Source organism: Pelodiscus sinensis, chromosome 5 (genome assembly GCF_052426305.1).
Source record: "Pelodiscus sinensis isolate ZL-2025 chromosome 5, ASM5242630v1, whole genome shotgun sequence".
Lineage (NCBI taxonomy): Eukaryota > Metazoa > Chordata > Testudines > Trionychidae > Pelodiscus > Pelodiscus sinensis.
In genome coordinates, this window is record NC_143056.1 from 39782876 (window position 1) to 39796013 (window position 13138).

A 13138-nucleotide genomic window follows, 5' to 3' on the forward strand; every position below is an offset into this window, starting at 1 on the left:
TTCAAAAAAGCACTAGTTAAATTCCTGAAGGATAGCTCCATCAATGGCTATTAGCCAGGATGGGTAGGAATAGTGTCCCTAGCCTCTGTTTGCCAGAAGTTGTGAATGAGTGACAGAGGTGGGATCGCTTGATACTTCTGTTCATTCCCTCTGGGAGCACCTGGCATTGGCCAATGTCAGAAGACAGGATACTGGGCTAGCTGGACCTTTGGCCTAACCCAGTATGGCCAGTCTTATGTCCTTATATTCTTATAGTCAGCTCATATCTGCTGAGCATTGGAGATGAGGCCAAACTGCTAAATTCATACCATCCCAAAATTCTGCTTTGTTCAGATTTGGGGTTTTGGTTTGGGCTCATCTTTACTTAGCATGGGTCGGCAGAGTTAGAATCAGCCCAAGCTGCTCATTAGCAACTCACTTGGTGGAGATACTCCTTACTGATACCACTATGATCAGCTACACTTAGCTCTGGCCATCAAAAGCAGAACTCTGCTAACTGACTATGTCCAGCTAAAGTATTTGGGCACCGATTGATAGATGCAGCAAAGAACAAGGACTAAAGCTATCAGTTCCTTGCCCCCTTTGCAACAGTTGGAAGCTAGAACCTGACCAATGTTTGCTCTAAAATATGATTAGAGTAACTGGATAAAGCTGGCATAGGGTATGTCTACACTACAAAGTTAATTTGAACTAACAGCCGTTAGTTCGAATTAATTTTAATAGCAGCTATACATGCAAACCACTATTTCGAATTTAATTCAAAACAGCGAAGTGCTTAATTTGAACTTGGTAAACCTCATACTATGAGGAGTAACGCCAAGTTCTAATTAAGTAGTTCGAATTAAGGGATGTGTAGCCACTTAATTTGAACTAGCTGGAGGCTAGCCCTTCCCAGCTTGCCCTGGAGGCCACTCGGGGCCAAACCAGGAAAACTCTTCTGCCCCCCCTCCCAGCCCCGGAACCCTTAAAGGAGCACGGTCTGCCCAAGGTGCCTGTGTCAGTTGCAAGCCTGCCAGCATCCAGCAAGCAGACCCTGCACCTGGCACAGGAGCCAGCCACCCGCTGCCACTCAGCCCTCTGCCTCTTCCCAGGACCAGGCTGGTAGCTCCCAGGAGCCTGCCCGGGGCTGCAAGAGGCAGGCGCCCGCATGGTCTAGTGCAGAGATCGTGGACCTCATTGAGGTTTGGGGGGAGGCCTCCAATGTCCACGATCTCCGCACTAGTCACAGGAATGCCACATGGCTGCCACTCTGGCCACCAGAGGCCATATGCGGACCCAGGAGTAGGTCCACTGCAAAATTAAGGACCTGCGGCAGTCCTACTCCAGGGCCTCCCAACCATGGGCCGACCCAGAGGCCTGCCCTCACTTTGAGCCCTGGACCGCATCCTGGGGGCTCACGCAGTCCATGCCCCCCAGGTGGTGGTCAACCCTGGGACAGAAATGGACCAAGAGGACGACGCCGAGAGCCAGGAGCCACAGGAGCCTGCAGGGAGCCTGCCCAGGACCCAGGACCCCCGAATCATACCACAGAGCACATCTGCTGTGTCGTCTGAGGCCGGGATGGGCTCCACATGTGAGTGCCATCATGCTCCCCTTATGTGTTTGAGGGGCGGGGGGGTGGAGAGGGAGCCCAGGGACCATGCGCCTGGGCCTTGCCCACCATGGAGCAGCAGCTGGGTGTCATGCAGGGGCCCTGGCCCATTACCCACACGCCGACCTCGCCTTGCAGAGGGGGGCTGGATTTCACCCAGTGTGTCCCCAGGCAGAACTGATCACTGCTCTTGTTTCACCACAGCCGCAGCACCTGGTACTGCAGGGTGCACCACCCCAACTGGAACAGCCACTCGCACCCGGGCCAGCAGGCGCACCCGCAACCAGGAGGAGTACCAGCGGCGGCACCTGTGGCTACTGGGGCAGCACCTCCGCAACAAGGAGCACTGGGTCCGCGAAGACCTGTGGCTTCAGCAGAGCTTGCAGAAACTGGAGGAGCAGGGCCCTGCCCTCAGAGGTCACCTCCAGACCCTGGCAGGCAGGTTCCTGCCTCCTCCTGCTCCAGCCCCAGCTCTCGCTCCTTCTCCCACCCCTGCTCCCCCTCCTGCTTCCTCTGCCCCCCCGTCCCTCCTGCCCCACCCTCCACACCCACTCCCCCCCAACGCCCCCACACCCCAGTGCTGTGAGACGGGAGAGCCTGCAAGACCCTGAACCCTGAGCTTTCCCTTCCCTCCTCCCAGGTTTCCCCCTCCCCTCCCCCACCCCAGTTATGTAAAATAAAAGAGATTTTTGTTGTCAAAACAAGTGTTTTTATTTTAGGAAGGGGGGTTAGGGAGGGAAAAGGGGAAGGAGGAGAGAGTGGGAAAAGGGGAAGGAGGGGAGGGTGGGGAGGGGGAAGGAGGGAAGGGTGGAAGAAGGCCCCAGTGGGGCATGCAGGGAGAGTTCATTCCTCCTCTACAGGGAATCTCTCCCACAGGGCTTCCCGTATCCGGACGGCCCCCCGCTGGGCCTCCCGGACAGCATCGGTGAGGGGCTGCATGTATTGGCCAGCCAAGTGTTCCGCCTCAGCCATCCAGGCTGGCAGGAAAGCCTCCCATTCTGTTTGCATAAATTCTTCAGCACACAACATGCTGCCACCACGAGAGGGATATTGTGCTTGGCGAGGTTGAGGCGGGTGAGGAGGCATCGGAATCGGGCTTTCAGGTGTCCAAAGGCCCCCTCCACCATGAGGCCCTGGAGGTTTTTCACCTTCCTCTGTAGCATGGGGTACAGATCACAGCTGGAGGATTCTCTGCATCTTGGGGTCTTCAAAGTATTTGAAGGCTTCAATATCTGAGATATAGGTGAGAGGATTATTCTAGGAGGGGTGGGTGAGATTTTGTGGCCTGCACTGTGCAGGGGTCAGACTAGATGATCATAATGGTCCCTTCTGACCTTAAAGTCTATGAGTCTATGATGCGGGCCTTGGTGAGCCTGGCATTGAAGGTCTGCTGAGAGGGATTGAGGTTTCCTGTGTAGGGCTTCATTAGCCAGGGCTGTAGGAGGTAGGCCACATCCCCCACCAGGCAGACAGGCATGTCCACGTCCCTGACCCTGATGTGGCGGTCGGGGAAGAAGGTCCCGGCGTGCAGCCTCTGGCACACAGAGGAATTCCAGAACACCCTGGCGTTGTGTGCCTTGCCGAACCAGCCCACATTAACGTCTGTGAACTGGCTCTGGTGGTTAGACATGGCCTGCAGGAGCACGGAGAAGTAACCCTTGCGATTAATATAGAGGGAGGCCGTGTTCCGGGGCACGGATGGGGATGTGCGTCCCATCGATCGCCCCCCCCCCACAGTTAGGGAAGCCAAAGGCGCCGAACCCCTGGATGACCGCGTCCGGGTTTGTGAGGCGGACCAACCTGCGAAGCAACACCCAGTTGATGGCCTTGACCACCTGCAGAGAGACACACCAAACCGAGAATTATTGGGGTGCCCGGGTGGCTGGGAGTGTTCGTTCCCTGGCACTGCCCTGCGCCCCACTCCCAGAAGCAATCCCTGCTGTGATCCTGGCCGCTGCGGGCGGTGTGTAATACGGCTGGGACAGACCAATCCTTCCCGTGCGGGCCACTTTCGCCTCCTTCCCCCTGTTTTCCCTGGGGCGGCCCATCCCCTTCTTGCAGCCTGCCTCCCCTCCGGCCCAGTGGCCAGTGAGTGCCATACCTGCACGAGCACTGCTCCGACGGTGGATTTCCGCATGCCGAACTGGTTCCTGACGGATAGGTAGTTGTCCGGCGTGGAGAGTTTCCAGAGGGCGATGGCCACACGCTTCTGGAGGGGGATGGTGGGCCTCATGCGAGTGTCCCGTTGCCGCAGAGCAGGGGTGAGCCACTTGCAGAGCTCCAGGAAGTTGTCCTTCTTCATCCTGAAGTTCTGGGTCCACTGTTGGTCTCCCCAGCGCTCCAGGATGATGCGGTCCCACCAGTCGCTGCTGGTGTCCAGATGTGGCGGGGCACACTGGAGTCCGGGCACGCTGGCTTCCGGGCACTGCTGCGGCTCCTCCATGGCCCCCAGAGAGGCCAGGGGGAGGGGCAGGGGGCTGACGTGCACCAGATGGTGCCAGGCAGCAACAAGTCCAAAAACTGCACCAGAATGCCCAGGGCAAGCTCTGGCTGCATGGTGCCAACTGCAGCAGCGTCCCCAATGAGAACGACTAAAACAGACAGGCGGAGAGGAAAATGCTTTGCTGTCCCTCAGTAAGGAAGGCAAGCAAGCGGGAAAGCTGAGAACCAGCTGTCCAGGGGGATCCCTTTAAGCACGAGCCTCAGATAGCCTCAGACATCAGCCACACAAAGCAACTACTGACCTGATGCCCTGCTGGAACCAGTTTCAGCCCCCTAAATGCAACCCAGCGTCCAATCAGTGTGGACATGCTATTTCAAATTAGCAAAATGCTAATTCGAATTAGTTTTTGGGTCTAGACATGTTATTTCGAATTAGCTTATTCTGAATTAACTAATTCAAAATAAGTTAATTCGAAATAACACTATAGTGTAGACATACCCATAGTTGGCTCCCAAATGTATTCTCTCTTTGATAAATCTAGTTCCCATTCAAATGAATGGCAAAACTTTCATGGAATTCAATGGGAGCAGGAATAGTTTCAATGTAAAAGCCAAAGAATTATTTTTCTAACAATCAGTTATACAAAATCAGCCTGGCCCTAGAAAACCCAACTCTGCCTTGCACGTCATCCCTGCAGTAAAGATTCTGAAGCTGGAACTTAGCTGACAGTGTTCTGCTGATCTGTTAGGCAGAGCAGGCACCAACTAACCCTCCAAGAGCAGTTTTGAATATCCAGGAGCTAACAGCAGCAAAACAATTCAGTGGCAGTAAAAAGTGCAGAGAAAACTCAATATACAGGAAACTGTTCCGTGGAGTAAAGAGGCATTGTTCTTATGTAGTCTCTTTCCAGAATACAACTGCATTGTAAACTGTAAATTTTAGGTAAAAAATCATATATGAATACAACAAATTGCTTGTTCACAGTGCCACATTTTTTCAGCAGTGCCAATAATGGCCTCTCTGAACATATTAACTTTAACATATAGCCTCAATTGCATGTAACTTTTCCCAGAGTCCAAGCTAGCTATGCATTGACACAGTATGGCTTAGCTAGAGAAGTTCTTACTCTAGGTGTTGGCATATGGAGATGCTGTTCTTGTATAAAGAAGTCATTTTACCATTAGGTCAGAAAAGCAGTTTTAAGTGAAATGAAAATGACAAGGGTTGCTTGGCAAGTACTTTCCAACTGCAGAATTTGTCTCCGTTGACAGGTTCTAAAGGCACCTTATGATTTCCATGCTGCAATCCTGGCACCAGAATGTCAGTAAAAGCTTTTTGCCCCTTTGTGGAATTCCCTTCCGGGAAGGTTAAAAGGGAAGGAGGGGAGAGGGGAAGCGGAGTAAGAGTGTGCGAGGGATTCAAACAACATCTAACAGAGAACAGAATCACATAACAACACTGGAACAATGGACTCCAAGACACACTGACAAGACAGATGGACACAGACAAGACACAAGATTGTTACCAAGATTTAAAAAAAAGATAGAAAGAAAAAATTCCCCAAAATAAATAAATATAAGATTGAGGCTGTAGAAGCAGCCACTAGTATTGGCACAATTCGTCCAAAACAAAAACATTAAAATTCAACTAAAAATAAAAGTTAAAAATAATCCCCCAAATCATGCACTACAGACTTGCTGGGTTAGCCTGACTGCATAGCTCTGATGAAACACGAAATGGCGTCATCACAGCTCATGCATAGTTTAATGAAGGCCATGGTTAGTTAATCAGCTAAAACTACAGCATGCCACAAAAATGATCTTACACTGACCCAGATATAAAGATATAACAGATATTCTGCACTTGCAATAAAATTCTTTTTATGCCATCTGTAGTTTGTAGGGGGTGTATTGTTGGAAGTTTGAGGGATTTGTTTTGGCTTTTGCGGGGCCAGAAGAAGCAGTTCTTGCTTTTATTTTCAATAAAAATAAATGTAGAAACAGGGAGGCAACAAGGGAGGGTCTTTGCAGAAGCAATAAGAAGGAAGGAAGGAAGGAAAGAAAGAAAAGGGAGAGAAAAACGAAAAGCATTGGGGAAGAATTTTCATTCTTTTGCACACAACTTTCTTGGGATGTCTTTTTAATCTGAAAGTTTGGATTTTTTGGATGGCAAGAAAAGATTTTGTTGCCTTTGTTGGATTGCAGAGCTATCTCTCTCTCTTGCAAGATGATTTAATCATTATTTTGTTGGAATTACTCCACAAATACAAATAAAAAATTACAACAATGATTTTAAAAATTAAAAAATAGCAATATGGCATCATCATGATTAAAGAAAATAAATTAAACAAAGGGAATTAAAGTATCAATCACCAAAAATTCATGCGGCACAAGATGAGGTGAAACGACAGAAAATGTTCTTCAAATATATACAACATATATATGTATCTATATATACACACAGCTGCTTATGTGTATATATCGATGGATATATCTGTATATTTTTTTATTCTCCCTGCTCCACTCCTCCCCAAGACTAACTGGCAGATGAAACTCTCTCTTAAAAAAAACCAAAAAAAATTAAAAAAGGGGAAAAAAAACCCTCCAACGGAACCCTCCACCCACCATGCTTTGTTTACCAAAAATTAACAGTATCATGCATCTGTCCACATCAGTGGATGCTGGGGTTAGAAGAGGGTATGAATTTCTGTGTAAACATGTGATTGGATGATAGGGACTATTGCAGATATTGTCTCGCATTACTTTAGTATATGTATATATAAATATATATATCTATATATACTGTATATAGTGTATATATAGAACTAAAATCCTCAAGGGTCTTTGGGGCTTATATAGGAGAATGATCAGTATTCTGAAAACCAAACCCAAAATAAAAATGTAACATAAAAAGGAGGGTGGGAAAAAATATAAGGTGCTGCATGAGTGATCAGTAAAACTTGTTCTTTAGTTCTGGCCATAAAAACATCTGTAGCCAGAAAGTTCCATCGAAACACTCATTATCATTAAATGTCACCCCTTTTTTCAGACCCAGCACTTGCAGCCCAATCCCATATTTTCCTGTGCCCCTGCAAGCCAGTGGGCAGATGAGGGCAGAGGGTTGAAGCAACCAAAAGTCAAAGTCTTAGTATCATTTCACTTTGGCCATCATGAATGACTGACTGTTGGCCATGCAGCCCTTGGAAGCTGAGTTGAGCCATACATGTGCTTGCGAAATGAATCCTATGTCAGGATTTACACAGGGCCCTTCTGTTCCTCAGGTCTCTCACCTTTTGGGTTCTTCACATTCTGTGTGGCTAAGGAGATAAGAACTATGCTTAGGAAGATAAGAACTATGCTGCACACAAAGTCTCCCCCTTTGAGAGCGTGCAGCTAACACTGAAGGCAGTGGGTCTCATTCGCACACAGTTAAGGGCAGAATATGACCCACAGGAACAAGGTAACTTTCATTTTGCCTGGCTCAGGATCACTAATTAGCAGATTTGACTTTTGAGGGACAGGCAGCAGATCATGTCTCTCAGAGTTCCTGCTGGAAATACGGGCAAGGGAAGGCAGCTTTCAAATCCAAAGAAACTGTGTGGTGCTAGTTGAGGGAGGGATGAGCTGAGTCAGCATCTCCCCTGATTTTCCTACCCATGATTCTTTCCCATCCAGCACTGTGGTTTTCCTGCAGGATGCTGGCCTGAAGGCCCTTAGGAGGAGAAACTATATGCTCTGCCCTGCTGCTTTTTACAACTAAACCCTGTGTCCTTGGCAGACTTTGCACTGTGGGGTCCTCGCATCCAACGCAACATTGTCAGAAGTGGGAATAACCCATGGATCAATCTGGCACATAAAGTAGAACAGTGTGTGCATAATTGTGTATATCCTAGCTTCTGTCAATATAGTTATATGTACCTGTTGTGGTAGTGTGTACATATATGTCACACACATATACAGCACACACATACAGTTGATGGTTTAACGTTTCAGAGCATGATTTACAGGTCTTTGGGTTTCTGCTGAAGATTTGGCATACTGAATTCCTCCTGGGAAAAGCCCTTTGGGCTGATTTGTTAGAGCAGCCTCAGGTTATTAAGTTTTTTGGATGAATGAAATACACCAAATAAGTTCCTCTTGAAAAAGGCTGGGAAAGTCACTGAGGCTAATAAAACCTAGAAGCCTGCAACCAAAGCAACTAGAAAACCAATGTCTGTATGAACCCAGGGGGCCTGGGAGGGTTACATCATAGCTATGGATCATTCTTAGAGGTTATGTTACAGGATCTTGGTTTACTGGCAAGTGTTTGGGCTTTGTTGTTTTGACTAATACCATAAGTGTGTCGGGCAGCAATTCTGACTCATTGCCCAATTACATGCATTTAATCTGAGTCAGTCCCAAAGGGTTATAAGGACAAATTTGAAGGATGAAAGGGTAATCGTGCTGGGTTATAGTAGCAGCTGTTAAGGAAAAAAGAACCATGATTCTCAAGACACTGGAGGCAGGATTAAAGGCAGATGAAATGGACTCCTCCTTTTGCTGGGGGCTTACAGCGCAGATACAAACACTCGCCCCCCCCCCCCCCCCCAGGTTCAAACATTGTAACACACAGCCTTAAAATCCTCCACCAACTGACTGTAACTGCATTTTCTCTAACATGCTGTGCCATGACACTGGCCGCATTTTGGGGGGGGGGGGGGGGGAGGAAGAGGGTAGAAATCTGAACAAGGCTCTGAAACTGAATTTCACAAATGACTCCTTCCTCTAGAATGGGCCAAACCACCACATATGGCCCAAGCATGCCAGACTTTTGGAGTACAGTATTTGAAATCTAGATCTAGGTGTAAATATGGTGTGATGGGCACATTTAGATAATTTATTATAACAAACATTTTAGCACTAATGCAGAGGACAAAAATCTCTGCATTTTGAGTGACCTTCTCCCCAGCACCTTATGTGCCATTTAAATGCCACTTTGCACCTGTACTGGGGTTTTAAGAAACATATATGTGATAGAGCCTTCTGCACTAGGATGTACGTCAGACTTTTTTTTATCTTTAAGACCATCAACCACTTTTCTGTAATTACTTTTCACAGGGATTATTATTAGACTCATTTATGGTGCTAGCACTGCTTTGTCGGTGCACATCCACAGGTGTGTTACACGATAGATGATCCCAAGCTCTATCAGTGTCAGGCAGGAATGTCAGAGACAGAAACTGGGGTGTAAACCAGGAGCTCAACTGACATGCAGGTTGCAGGCTCCTAGTAGCAGGAGGTTTGCCTGGAGGAATTCAAGCTGCCTGCCCTCCCTGCTAAATTGGCAGCTGGCCAGCACATCTCTGGTACAAAAAGGAGCTGGTCAAGGACATTTCTTTTTAGCCCATCCTTTACTTTAAAAAAAGTGGGCTAGAGGTATTCAGATTCAGAGTAGCTGAATGTTGAGGTTCAAAGTTTGGATTCAATGAGGAATTAGGTGTGGGTTCAGTGCTTGTGACATCTCACAAGTAGTTCTCATGAACCTCAGAGAGCTGCAAATCTCATAATTTTCTGCCATAGTTAAACACACTCAGACCAGAATCTGAAAATGGTCTCCCCTGGGTGTTGGATTGCTCCCAGACCAGAAATCACAGAACTGTATTTGGCTCTGGGGATTGGAGTCTTACCCACATGACATCTGAAAGGTTATGAATTGAAGGATGAGTCTCTCTTTTGACCTTAACTCATTGTGCTTGGGCACTGCAGAATTGTCTCACTCTGGTGGGCACATCTCACAGCTGCAGTGGGGTAACCATTTGTGTTCAGTAATCTTGTGTCACTGGAGGTGAAGCGAGGCCAAGTTCTGGCATCAGGAACAAGCTCAGAGGCTTTAATGGCTGCCCAATATCAAAGGAACAGGATTGGGCCTGAATTGAGTTTGTCATTTAATTTCCAATTTGCTACAGAACTGAATAGGAAAGCCACAAGACAGTGTAAAATATACTGGCCTGCCAGCAGAATAGGAGGAAACAACTTTAAATGAGTTTCATTAAACACAGGAGATCCTTGCAAATGGCTAAATCCTGCCCTGGTTGGTGAAGCAAGAGGCTACTAAAACATGTGTGAAGCATCCCCCATCACAGGAGTCTGCTGAGCAGGGATGGTTCAAGGGACCCATGCACTTTGCTGCTGATTTCAAGAGGATCATTGTACTTCCTTTGAAATCAGGGGGGCTGACACACTGACAGTATGTCTACACTAGAAACACTAGAGTGGAACAGCTTCACCACTGTAGTGCTCTAGTGCAGACACCTACAGTATCAAAAGGGGTTCTTCCATCACTATAGAAAATCCATCTCCGCAACAGGCAGTATCTAGATCTACAGAAAGAATCTTCAATTGACCTAGGAGTGTCTATGCAAGGGCTTTAGTCCGTTTAATTACATTGCACGATTACATTTTCCTCAGCCCTGAATTATGTACAGGCAGTCCCCGGGTTATGTGGATCCAACTTACGTCGGATCCCTACGTAAGAACGGGGTGAGGGAACCCCGAACTACCTGCGTCCCCCCCCAGCAGACCACTGAGATGCGCCACGGTGGTCCCACCGCCCGCGTCCTCCGCGGCGAGAAAAGCTGCTCCGCGTCTCCCTGGTCTGCTGGGGGGGGCCCAGCAGACCAGGGAGATGCAGAGCAAAGCCGGGGAGGACGCGGGCGGTGGGACAGCGGCACGTCTCGGCGGTCCCGCCGCCCGCGTCCTCCGCGGCGAGAAAAGCCACTCTGTGTCTCCCTGGTCTGCTGGGGGGGGCGCAGCTAGTGTTAGTGCCCCTCCCCCCCGCAGCAGACCAGGCTTTTCTCACCGCTGGTCAGTTTCAGCAGCGGCTGAATCAGGACACCTGGGGTAGAGCAGCTGGGGGGCTGCCGGGTTGGTCCCACAGCGCCGAGGTGCGGCGCTGTGGGGACCTACCCAGCAGCGCCCCAGCTGCTCTGTCCCAGGCGTCCAGATTCAGCCACTGTTGAAACTGATCAGCGGCTGATTCCAGGAAGCCCGGGGCAGAGCAGCTCTGATACATAAAGGTACGTGAAATGAGGAGTAATGGTAGTTTGGAATAGGAAGCCTAGTCCGAACTACCTAGTCCGTGCCGCGTGTAGCCGCGCGGCACGGAGTCCGCACTAGCGGACATTTAAAAATGGCAGCGCCCGGCAATATGCAAATGAAGCCCGGGAAATTCAAATCCCGGGCTTCATTTGTATCTCTGGTTGCCTACATTACCACCCTAGTTCGAACTAGGGTGGTAGTGTAGACATACCTCAACTGAGGAGTAAAGTCAGTGCCAACTAGCACTTGTCCATAGCAACATACTTGCTATTTAGGGGAGGGGAGCTAGATGTGTCTTCAGATCATAACTCCGTGTGTATATGAAGGCTGTCTGATATATTAGGCATCCACCTCTCTTTGCATCTTGGTCTGAGATAACCCTGCTGCTTTTCCCTCTACTAACTTTGCACACCAGTGCTGCTGAGAGGACTTAACTCCCAAGTGTGTAGGTGGGCAACCAAAGCAAAGATCACATAGGGGTGTTGACTTGCCCCCTGCTAAGTGTTAGTGTAAGTCCTGATGAGCTACGCTGACTTCAGTGTACCATCTTACCCCCTCATTGAGGCATTAGTGAGGAGAAACCCCTATTATATATATGAGGCACAGAGAAGTTGTAGGGCCAAAAGTACCTAAGCTGCTTAGATTTTCAGTGGGACTTCAGCTCTTAGAGGCCAGATTTTCAAAAGTATTTAGGCACCTAGTGGAATTTTCCAAACTATCAGCGCAATGGGTTCCTCCATTTTTAGAAGCCTGCTCCTCCAGGCATGACTTGTTCACTGATGCTACATTCTCAGATTTTGTGCCATCACACTTCAGCGCCAGAAAATTGCTGTGTCATAGACTGGATGTTTTTTCTAAGAGATTTGTTCTATAAATTATTTTGGAGAAGCTCTATAGCCTGTGTTATAAAGGAGGTCAGATTAGATGATCGCACTGGTCCCTTCTGGCTTTCAAATCTATAAATCAATGACTTTGTATTGCAATGTGACTGCAGGAAATGAACAAGAGAATCAGGCTGATAAAGATAGCAAAATGCTTCCATTTTGAAAGTCAAATGTTTATTGAGGTTTGTGAAGATGAATCATAAGTTTATGTACCAGCATTGGTTCATCAGTCCTTTGTGTATGGCACTAAATTCCACAGCCCTGCCTTAATAAGGAGCCACTGAGCTGATTCCCAAGGATTCACCACGGCGGGTCTTTATGTTAGGTCTTACTGTGCTACTTATACACATCTCTGAGTCAACTGTTTAAATGCTAACCTACTCTCATGATTGCCAGGCTAGGATTTAGAACAGTCTTAACTTCACTGTGAATTAGAGAAGTTAGACAGAATGCCAGGTAGCAGGCATTGACTGGTGCAGCTGAGTCTGGGTATATAGCCACAGCTCCATGAAAACTTTGGAGGAATAGTTTTCAATTACTTGTCTGGCTAAGTGCATAGGCCTTTGTATTGATCTGGTAGAAGGGATGAAGGGGAGAGGCTTTGTCACTTGCTCACATCTGTCTGAGTGTCACTGCCTTCCCTAGTGACTTCACTGTGGAATTTCCCAGCTACAGTGCAAAGCCATGTTAATTATCTCATGCCCAAGTTCTACTAAAAAATGCAGGCTGCATATGAAAGGTGGAAAAGAAAATATGAAAGCACTAGCTTTGGGTGACTTATTATTATTATGACTATATTAATCTGAAAAGCTTCAGGAAAATATGAACAGAACATTTTATGGGGGGGGGGGGGAGTTTCCTAGCAAAAAGAAAAATAATCCCAAACAAATAATAAACCTGAGTGAAAACAAAACAAAACAAAAACAAAAAATAAACAAACTATTTGTGTGTTTCACCTTTAATGATGTAAGAGTCTAACCAAACTTCATTTTTTATGTACACAGAAATTCGATGATATCTGTTCTCTATTATATAAATGCTTAACTCATGGCAAGCCTCAAAAAGACGACTTGAAAAAGTCTGTAAGAAATAAAATAGACTGCAGTTGCCTGCTGGATATCACATCATATATATCTCACCAGAA

The 13138-nt window shown here is 47.6% G+C and overlaps 1 protein-coding gene across 3 annotated transcripts in view; it reads right to left on the bottom strand.

Moving 5' to 3' along the window:
• The window catches only part of NRXN3 (neurexin 3), a 1560739-nt gene that overhangs the window by 52323 nt on the left and 1495278 nt on the right, over positions 1 to 13138 (bottom strand). The window lies entirely within an intron of this gene.